Here is an 11,708-nt window from a genome sequence, read left to right on the forward strand (position 1 = left end):
GATTTTTTAGGCCTTTCCTTCAAACAAAGGACTAAACTAGGCCACTGTTTTGCTGGCATTTGTATAATGGGAGGCCATCTCTAGCGCCTAATTTTTGCATATTCAGTAGAAGAGTCAGAAACCTGTGAGGTATATTTAAGGATAGAAAGAACTCCCTCTGTCCCCAAATGTGTTCCCACCCCAGGTGCTAGAGTATGAGGAATACCACCGGGACATCTGTCAAGTGGAGGTTTTCGTCCCTGCTCTGTGGCCCTGCTTGTATCACTGCCGGTGGGCAGTGATCTGAGCCAGAGCTTGGGGGCTCCTGGGACAAGATGCCCCCTCAGGAGGGGCCTGCTGCATAGACAGACAGTGCTCATCATCTTAGAAAGGTCCAGCTCACATTGAATTAAGATCCACCTCCCTGGGTTACTCTGAATGCTTCTTCCACATAACAGCCCTTTAAATATCTGAAGAGAACTAGTGGGTCTCCATTAGCCAGACTAAATGTCATCAGCTCTTTCCCATTGGCCATGATGGCTAGGACAGATTAAAGCAGACCTTGTCCCCCTCTCTCTTCTGTCCTCTCCCTTGCATCTGTACGTGCAGACACATTGCTCCTCCACTAAATAACTTGTACCCTTGTATTTGCAGGGCAAGTGCAAAATTTACTGTAGACTGAGTAAGGTAATGGCGGAGCATAGACTTTGGACTTGTATGGATCTGAATTCAAGTTCCAAACCTGTTCTTCCACTTCTCTGTGACATTCTATCAAGTTTCTTAACCATGATGAGCAAAAACTTCCTTATTTATAATGGGAGGATAGAGATCACATGGGCAAATGGCCTGGCATATTGCCTGGGCTGAGCAGGAGTGCAATTAATGAGGACTATTTGGCCCATCATGCCCAGCACTTAGGTCAGATAAGAGCATGGAATAATTGTAATCATCAGAATGCGCCTGCTACAAATCCAAACATCTGTGAGCATATTCAGCATGCCATCTGAGTTTTCCTTTAAGTTATTGATAAAAATGTTGGCCCACACGTATCCTCAGAAAAAGCCCTGTGACCCTCTGCAGGGACACCACCTTCTTGTGCCTCCTTTCTTTACTAAGCATTCTTTGGTCAAGGAATTCGGTGAGTTATAAATACAACTGTGCTCTTTTCTGGTCGCTGTTTCTCCATCTCTTCCACATGGACATTGAAAGTTTTTGTCAATTGCCCTGCTGAAATCCAGGTGGTCTGTGTCATTCCCCCAACATAGTAATCAGAAGATCCTCTTTCTCTTGTGCATTCTCCTTTGAAAGGCAAACACTCCTGGGAGGGCTAGCATGTTGCATTGATTGGCACTAATATGGCAGAAATCTAACCTTCCTATTAACTCAGGTGGGAATGGAGAAATCACTGGATGCTGGAGGAAGGAAGCCAGGGTTGTTAATATAAAGGTAAAAAGTGTGTAGTCACAGCAGCCTGAGGAATGAAAACAAATTTTATTGACTTAGCAAATGAGCTCAGAATGGACCCATGCACAGATTCACATTTATAAAGAGACAGAGATGTATAACTGATGACCTATTCTCTGAGGATTCCAATGAATGCTGTCAAATTTGCTCTTCGTTCCCCTTCTGTTCTAAGAATCACCAAATTCAACAAGTGTGGTCAAAAGCACCTCTACTTCCTTTCTTCAGTCCCAACAGGAGGAGTGCAGCAGATATTCAAGTTAAGTTCAACCCTGAAATCCCCATTAATAGTGATAATAGAGCCAGCATTTATGGAAGGCGTACATGCCTTATTTTTAAATCCTTACAACAAACCTACTGAGGAACAGGCTGTTGCCATCCCTATTTTACAGCTGGGTACCTGAGGCACAGAGAGGCTAGGCAATTTGTTTAAAGCCACACAGCTATGCAAGAAACAGAGCCAGGTGTCCATCCCAGTTCTGCTTCATGCTAAAAAATCTTAATCTTCAGGCAAATTATGCCTACCAGTCTTATTTTAGGGATGCATTGTTTGACGATTGTGTCTACACTAGCAAGGACTTGAGGGGTAGACCCAGAAAGATGGTGTCACTGGGCCCTTTGGCTTCCAGCCTCTGTGGAATCCCCATCCTCCTGGACATTGGCTGCTACTATGGGTCCTCTTAGGTGGCCTGACCATCACTCCAGTGACCAAAGAAATCAGGAGTGCACTCTCCCCAATTTAACTCATGGCTTACACCCAAGGAGACATCTGCTCTCTGGAATTCATCCTGCTGGAAGCTGCCCTCAAAATTGTTTGGGAAATGGGCGGTGGTGTCTTGGAATAGTCTGGCTGGGGACTGAATCTCATTACTAACAGAATTGTGACCTTTCAGCAGAATATGGAAAATGCCATTGATATAATATGCAAAAGTGATGTCAGTGCTATGAAATGGGAGGGAAAACGATGGCCCATGGGGGATATTTATATTAATGATATCACCATCATTTGTTATGTGGTTTGAATTAAATAGAAGTCTTTGAGTCTAAACTCCATCAACAATCTCTCAAAACATTCCCTTGTTTTGTCTGGTGTCCTTTAGCACTCAATCTGTTGCATTTTCTGGCCGAACAGAGTCCTTGACATGATTTCTTTGTTCTGATGACTTAAACTCAGAAATAAGGGGCCTTTATCTTCAATCAAATTATACCCATATTGATCCAAGATAACAAGGGTGCTTTAATGAGAGTAGGAAGGAATGGGATGGTTTAAATTAAGGAGACAGGCAAAATGGAGCCAAATTATAGATGTGTTACCTTGGTCTGCTTAGAGTTGGAAGACACATGCATACACACACACACACACACACACACACACTGAAGCTGAAGTGAAAATGTACGGGGACAAATAGATTTAAAAAATACAAACATGTTTATATGACCCTTTGGCAACTTTCTGAGTGAATGGCTGCTGGGCTGAATCTGAGGCCCTTAGATTCCACAAGGTGACTTAGCCAGTGGAGCAGACGCTCTGTTGTGGGCTCCCAGCTGCTGCTCTGCCCAAGCTGTAGAGCCTGAGCTGCTTTGCTAATAATAGTCCTCATAATGAAGCGAGAACAATAGTCCACATCCTCGCCTTCCACTTACAAAGCATTTTTATGCTCTTACATATGTAGCCTCACTTGACCCTTTCAACACCCCAGTCACAGAGAGCGAATTGTCAATATGGAGGTCATTAATGTCTCCCTTTTATATGTGAAGAAACGAACCCAGAGTGAGGGCATTTTGCCACAGACACATATGTAGTTAGTGGTGAACATGAATTCTGGCCTCCTGCGTGTTAGGCTGAGGCTGTCCTGCCTCCCTGGTTGGACATCAGAGCACAGAAGAGCACACTCTCACCTGAGTCAGGACTGCACACAGATGATCTACACAAATGGTCCAACAAGAAAATCTCATGTGCCATCCCCACTTTAAAGCCAGTGATGTGTTGCTATAGGAATTTGCAATTACTCTGGGCAGAACTTTGTATAAAGCACTCCAGATGTGTGAGGGCAGAGGTGGGGTAGTGTATGAGTTTGCTTCGGATGCTGTGACAAAGCCACCATAGACTAGGGGGCTCACACAATAGAGATTTATTCTCTTACAGTTCTGGATGCTAGAAGTCCAATTTCAAGGTATTAACAGGGTTAGTTTCTTGTGAGGCCTCTTTCCTTGGCTGGAGGATGGCTGTCTCCTCCTTGTCTCTTCTCTGGAATTCATACTGTGTGTGTCAATGGCCTAATCTCTTCTTATAAGAACATCAGTCATACCAGATTAGGGTCCACCCAAAAGACCTCATTTTAACATAATTATGTCATTAAAGACTTTATCTCCAAATACCATTGCTTTCTGCCATACTAGAGGCTAGCACATCAACATATGAATTTGGGCGGGGGGGGGGGGGGGGAAGATGGGTCAATTAATAACAGATAATAAGAAGTATATAGAGTATAAGGAGAAGCACACAGTACATGGGGCCATGTACATCCATTCATTCTACAACTATTAAGAGCCTGCTCTGTGCCAGGTGCCATGCTTAGCACACTGACCCAACATGGCCAGTGAGGCATCTCTGGGGCTATGGGAGCTTTACAAGTCCCAGCAGACTACCACCAATGCTGCGTCCACAGAGCTCAGAGAAGACAAGCCCAGTACCAGTTGTCTTTGTTGTGCAGAAAAATCACTTGGAAAGGCCCAGAGATTCAGATTCTGGTTCAGGCTCAAGAATCTGTATTTCTAGCAACCTTCCCTGTGAGGCTGATGCTATTGATTTGTGGACCACACTTTGGGTAGCATTGCCAAAGAGCACACTGGGAATTTGTCCTTTTCAGATCTGACTCCACTTATATTATTTAGCAGTCTCATGATTATGAACAATATCTATTCTAAAAGCTGTCTTCCTTGGGTTAGACCAAGAGTACAATCCAAGATAACATTGTTCACTTTGCAGACTTGGGAGCTGTACACAAAGCATGCGCAGTCTATTCTCAGGTCTCCTGAAATATTTTAACCCTCTTTACCCTTGTACAGGTAAAGACCATGAGGAGTACTGCGTCTCCATGGAAACAAAGAACAAGTGTCCCACTATGCTTTAATGCTCGATACATCCATACTTATTCCTTTGCATATGGAAAATCAGAAGACAATCCACACTGCTAAGGAAGGAGTGCCCTGGCACTGGCGGGACACACTTCCTAAGTGCTTTGTTCTGAGTATTTGAAGCTAAAAGAAGGGTCTGTATTCTGAAACTTCATTTGAAAGCAGGTCATTTTGTATTCAGAACAGTTTTTCCAAAGAAATTGTTATAAATAGTCAGTTCACAAAAGCCCATTTAACCTGTAATGTGACTGAAGTATTTACATCATCCCTAACCACTGTTTCTTGGAGTAAAATGAATTTCAAGTTCCAACCAGGAATACCCAAAGCAGACATTTCCCTCAATGACTTTGGTTGGGGAGGAGGGAAGAAAGAACAAAGTTTTTTCCAGTAAGTAGAAATGAGATGACAGGGGTGTAACAACTTGTGAGAACAAAGGAGCAATGACAATGTAGAAGTCAGGATGATGGGCACCAGGCTAAATACTTCTGAACTTATCCACGTGTTGGAGCTATTTATTTGCATGCTGATGATTTGCTAAGAGATTAAACATACATTATCATTTACTGCTCTTTAATTAATCCACGTGTGTTCATCTTGTCTCCTCCGCTACATAATAATGGTCTAGCACTACCTATGATATCTGTACTGCCATTTGCAATGGCCTCTTGAAATCAATTAATTATACTATTTAATGCCTGCTAGGTCCCATCAGGGCTTAGCAATCCAGTTGTAAGGAGCAGGGCAATCAGATTGTGAGGTTGGTGGGGTTTACCAAGCAGAGGCCAGTGAGAGGACAGGGAGATGATGGAATTGAAGGTGCTGACAATGGCAAGGGGCAGATGAAAGTTTCTTCACTGGGTCATGAGCTGCCAGTAGTTTAAGTTCAAAGAGAAAAGAGGAAACTGGACAAATCATTTCCTTTTATCTCATGGGAAATCAGACTGAAGGAGAGGAGGCACCTATAAATAGTTCACTACCAACTGTTCTTAAGGTGCCAGAATAGGTTGACATGGGAACAGGGAGAAAGGTCAGTGAAATGACTAGACGTTCCCAAATTTAATAAGACAAGTGCCCATTCTGGGAGCATCCTGGAGGTGAAATGGGCCTGAGTGTTTAGTGAAATAAAGTAGACTTGCCAATGAGGTGCCCCCTTTTCTGGCTTGTCTGTGGTGGCTTTGTTAGTGACATAGCCCACAAGTTATTCCACTCTAAAAGCTTTGAACTTCAAGCACTCTCTAACTTAAGGCAATAAAAATAAATGGCCTTAATTGTATTCCTTTTTTGGAAAGACTTTTTGTATAGGGAAAGGAACACTAAACTACCAGTCAGAATATCTGCGTTCTGATCCCTGTTCTTATTGTGTGGTTAAGAAATTCAACCTACCTCTTGGTATTTCAACTGATGACTTTCAAAGTTTCTTCCAGCTCTACTATTCTGTAAATATACTATTACTCTTTGGGATTAACCACAGAAATAACTGTAGAGAAAATAATATTAGAAAAATAATATTGGGGAAAGAGACAAGTATACTTATTGTCATCATTTCTATTCAACGTTATACTGGAGATTCAAAAACTGATGATATAATTATATGCAGATTTATGTAGAAATCCAGATTCTATTCAACAAGTATATTATTAGAATAAGTAAAATGAGTTTAGCATGGGCTGGCCCTTGTGACAAACTACAAAAATCAATTTCATTTCTACATGCCAGCAATAAATAGTTACAAAACATAATCTCAATGATTCTATTTAAGTTTTATAAAAATATAAAATGCTTAGAAATAAATCAAAGAAAGATGTTTAATAATTCTTTGTAAATAAACAAGTACTATTAAGATAAATTCAGGCACCTAAATAAATTGGGGAATATACCATGTTTATGGATTGTCAATATTGTAAAGATATTCCTCCTTAAATTGATGTATATATTCAATGCAAGTCTAATTCCAGTAAAAACAAATCCCAACAAAATTTATGAAGAAAAAAATGTGAGAAGATTTTCTCTCTTGATTACCTAGACCAGCCATGGGCAAACTACGGCCCGCGGGCCGGATCCGGCCCATTTGAAATGAATAAAACTAAAGAAAAAAAAAGACCGTACCCTTTTACGTAATGATGTTTACTTTGAATTTATATTAGTTCACACAAACACTCCATCCATGTTTTTGTTCCGGCCCTCCGGTCCAGTTTAAGAACCCATTGTGGCCCTCGAGTCAAAAAGTTTGCCCACCCCTGATAGACCTATTATAAATCTTGGTATTGGTATAAGTATAGTCAAACAGGCCGTGTAACAGAACACAGAGCCTAGAAAGAGACACACACACGCATAGGTATGTTTTATTTATAACAAAGGTGACACAATAGAGCAGTGGGTAAAGGATAGCCTTTCACTAAATGATGCTGCATCAATTGGATATTCATATGGGGAAAAATAAAATTGATCCCTTTCTCGCACCATACCAAAACCAGTAATTTCCAGTTGGGTTGAAATTAGATATGAATGGTAAAACAGTAAGTCTTGATAGGATACTATAGAATTATCTTTCTGTTACCTAAGGGTAAAGAAACACCAAAGCACTAACTACAAAGAAAATATTGACAGAAAAGGAAGAGAGACCAGGACAGAGGCCCAGTTAATTGAGAAAAACAACTAGAGATAATGGAGGAAAATTAAGGACATGTGAAGTGTGAGAACCTGAGGGAAGAGCCTGCTGTAAGGAGGGAGTACTCAACAGTGTCAGGTAGAGTTCAAGTGATATACGGGCTGAAAGTGTCTAGTGGGTTTAATGAGAAGGGAGACATGGATGAAAGCAGTTTTAGTGGAGAGAGAACCCTGAGCCAGACTGCAGAGGTTGAGGTATGATGGAAGTGAGGGAGTAATTTTGTCAAGCATTTCATCTTTGCAGACCTGGTAGGAGATGAGATCATCATTACACTGGCTGAGTTAAGAGAGATTACTGCTGTTTTTTCAATGAGAAAGTTGACTACGTTTGATGTGATGAGATAAATTGTAGTGAAGAGGGGTGAGTAGGATTTAAGATATCAGAGAGAAAGAGGGTGAGGGGTAAGAATGCATGAAATTCCCAAGAAAGCAGGGAACATGGTGTGTATCTGAAGTACAGGGGGAAAAATGAACCTTACATAGCCTAAAAGTACCTCTCCTTTGATAATAGAAGAACCAAGGAAAGGATGTAAGTAAATGAAATTTAGTTTATAGGTTTGGTGTCAGGAGTTAAGTGGTTTTCCAATTGCTATATTCTATTTTCTCTAAACAATACTAACAATTACAAACAATTGCAATGTCCTATACCATTGGTCAGCAAACTGCGGCTCTTTGGCCCCTTGAGTGTGGCTCTTCCTAAGCCTTAGGAGTACCCTAATTAAGTTAATAACAATGTACCTACCTATACAGTTTAAGTTTAAAAAATTTGGCTCTCAAAAGAAATTTCAATTGTTGTACTGTTGATATTTGGCTCTGTTGACTAATGAGTTTGCCAACCACTGTCCTATACTATTCCAAGCATTTCAACAGTCTTATTGAGGGGTTGTTCTATCATTATCACCATATTAAAGTTCAGGAAAGGGAAGCATGGAAATAGGTCAATTATTTTTCCCAAGATCACAAGGAGCCCAGGTTCACACCAGGTAACCTGGCTATGGAGCCACAATCTTAATCACTACTACGTCTTGGAGTTTATTTGTCTTCACTCTCTGAAAAAGAGAAGATTAGATTGGAAATGCTCTTGTGTGGGACAACTGAGAATGCCTTCTGAGAAATCGCAGATCGCTTCTCAGGTGGCATTGGGGGCTCTGGGGAGACGGGAGGCCATGTTTTGTTGGCCCAAGCAAGAACTTTTGAAAATGCTCCGGGTCAGGAATGAGCAGAAACTACATTGGCTTCCCAAGTAAGGGAAGAGCTCCTTTGATGGGGGTCCAAAAAATAGAAGCTGCTCAGTGCTGGCACTTGTGTTCACTTTCTGATTTTTTTTTAAAGGAAAGGAAGAATGTGTTCTTCTCCAGAATTGCCCTTGGAGAAAAAGTTGGAGAGAGATTCTAACTCTTAAATTGTCTCTTGAAATGTGAACGTGAATAAACAGGACATAGTAGACCTATTGACAGAAGAGCTGAAACTAAGTCATTAGGAAGGGGTGGAAGGAAATTGTAGACTAATTAACCAAAATATGCAACTTTAACTTTATAAGAACACCATGCTTCACAGAGAACTGCTTGAACTGTCAATATTATTTTTATGCCTAGGGATCACTTAGGAACACGCCATGAGCCAAAAACTGTGACTCAACCCTCAAGTCTTGACAAGCTGGTCAGACCTTATTCAATCTCCACACCTCCCTATACACACATATTCATTGTGAACAAACTGTAGTTGATTGACTGGTTGATCAAATGACTGTAGCTTTTCCCAAGCACAGGCTCTATTTTTTAAAATTAAAATGTGATTGGAATAGTACCTAAGAATTATTCATATATTTATTAGAAATAAAAAAAGAAAATACACAATAAATTTTCAAAATGTGCAGAGGGTACTAACCATGTTTACATAGTCAAATGCTGATCTGATATAATGGAACCAGAAGGTCACCAGAAAATCGCAGAGTGGCCAGAAGAGTAGTTGAGTGTAGGGAGCAGCTATAGGGTCAAGCCTCAGACTGATCTGTGGCAGAGCCACATACAAGTTCCAGCTTGGAGAGCAGAGCCCTCCTAGCACAGTTAAGCTTGACCTTATAGTCCTCCCTTGTTCCTAGGTAGCTAATGGGCTTTAGGAGGTGCAGCAAGTGCTGCCAAAACAAGGCTTGAGTAACAAAATAGATCTGAAACTTGCAAGAACATTGTCAACATGTTGACCACTCCCCTTGTTTTGCTTTGTGTGATTGGACTATAAAATAAAGCTTGGGCTCACAGGCAGGCTGTGTCACTGTTTCCTCATCCAGGCAGTGATCCACCTGGTCCCAACTGTATTCTCTTGTCTGGCTTCTTTAATCCTTCACCGCCCCTCCTCAGGTTCACCCCTAGCCATGCTGGATGCGGTTTAGTTGAGTTTGTATGTGTGTGTGTGCAAGTCAAGTCATACAGGGAACTGACTCTGTCTCATAAATGATAAATGCTGAAATAATGGTTTCCACCTTAGATTTAAGAATCACTTATAGAATGTTCAACCCATTGACCTACTGGGACCAGAAGAAAACAACCAAATAGCAAACATTACTAGGAAGAATGTGGGCAAACAGGAAGATGGTTCCAATTTCCATCATTTTCTGCACACTTGAAATTCTACTCATTGTGTTCATTGCCTTCAGAAAATGTCAGAATGAGCATATAAATACATTTTTACCATTTGTTTTGACAGATTTCTGCATAAAGGACCATAATGAACCTGGTACACAGAGACTGTCTAACGCAGAGACTGTTTGGAAGGGGTGTCCCATGAGAGACAGCAGCCGAGGTGGACAAGCAGAATCTCTGTTGGGAGGAGTGACAAGGCACAGGGAAGGAAACTAGTGCAGAGGGTCAACTAAGAAGGATAAAGTCAGAATGGAAACAGTGAGAAAATACAACCAGGACTAAAGGAGGAGAGGAAGTTGGAACAGTTTGGATCAAGGAAAAGACTTCAGGACTACGTTCAAGGACTCCAATTACCCTTTACGAAGCATATGTGGTAGCTGGAAGGACAGGTGTAGAGAGAAGTCAGGGCCATGTTGGGTTACTAAGGAAAATGGGTATTTTCAGTTTATTATCCTATCATATGAGAGGTGATAACCATGTCTTCCTACAAGATGTACCTTATAGCCTTTGTCAGACACCAAGGCCTGGGCTGGAAGAAACAAGGTGCTATGCATGTTTGGAAGCTATTATGGTAACCAGAATTGTGAGCTCCTAGAACCCAGGACACACCCTTATTCGAATATGGCCAGCAAACATCTTTGAAGTCATTGTAAATTACTTGGCTCTGCATTTACTTAGATTCCCCATACTCATGCTTCCTTCTTCATAGGAGAGATAACAGAAACAACTGAAAATTGTTTTCCTTTCTGAATGATCACATGCTTTTGGTACCTCTCATATGGGGAGAGAAACATTGGCTCTTTTTCACACTAGTAAGCTTCCCCATCTGTCTGAATTGCGTGTAAATTGAACTGATGAAAATGGCCAATTGGCCTCTAAGATCCCTGTGAGAAACCCATTAGCTGTCCTCAGCAAGAGGAACTGTTAGGTTACAATGGCTATATTAGGACTTTTCTGTTCCTGATTTATGTCTGCTAATAAAGATAATTATAAAACGATGTGACATCTGACATTAAGTCTTCTATCCTATGAAATAACCTCCAAATGTTATGGTTTTAAATTATTTGGCAAGAGGCTGTCGTAATGATTAATTTCTTCTGCATATTTCTCTTCATAGGCATTTTCCCATTGTCAAACATTAGAAGGAAATCGTTCTGTTCTTGAGTTTATACTATTTTTATAATAAAACTACAGTCAAAAGGAAAAAAAAAACACAAACTAACAAAAAACAACAACACAAAACTGCAAAAATATTTAGATACATACAGGAATGATCACTCCTTAGGGAAAATCCTAGTGTTTAGATGAACCTTCCTAACCTTTGTCATTTGCAGTGATCAATACCTTCTTACATTTTTCATGATGCCAACATTATAAACAGAGACTAGGTCCTTCTACACATGACATTCAGTGTGTGCAGACACTGGGGATACCACAGGTTTGCACCAATGCACGGTCTGCTGACCTCCTAAGATATCAGCAGATATTTTCATTTCCTCACAGATACCCATTGCTCTGTGGGTTGACAGCTATACCTCCAATTCTAATACCATTAAACACAAACTAAATTCTGAAGAAAAGCCAAGACTTTCAGCAATTGTTTCTCTTATTTTGATTCACCAGTCCCAATTCCCTGGTCCCTGTAAGCCTAAGTTGGGGGCCAAATAGAAGTAGGAGAGTGAGATAACCTATTAGGATGTCAGACTTTTGTTTCAAATATTCTTTTTAATTCATATGGCCAACATTTTCTCACCCGACACTTGATAGGCTTTTGGATGGAGGGGCGGTGTAAATGGTAATGAGGGCCACAGCTTTTGAGCCATG

The sequence above is a fragment of the Myotis yumanensis genome, unplaced genomic scaffold (assembly GCF_028538775.1).
Source record: "Myotis yumanensis isolate MYYU_CA2020_CCGP unplaced genomic scaffold, mMyoYum1.0.hap1 SCAF_6, whole genome shotgun sequence".
NCBI classification, from domain to species: domain Eukaryota; kingdom Metazoa; phylum Chordata; class Mammalia; order Chiroptera; family Vespertilionidae; genus Myotis; species Myotis yumanensis.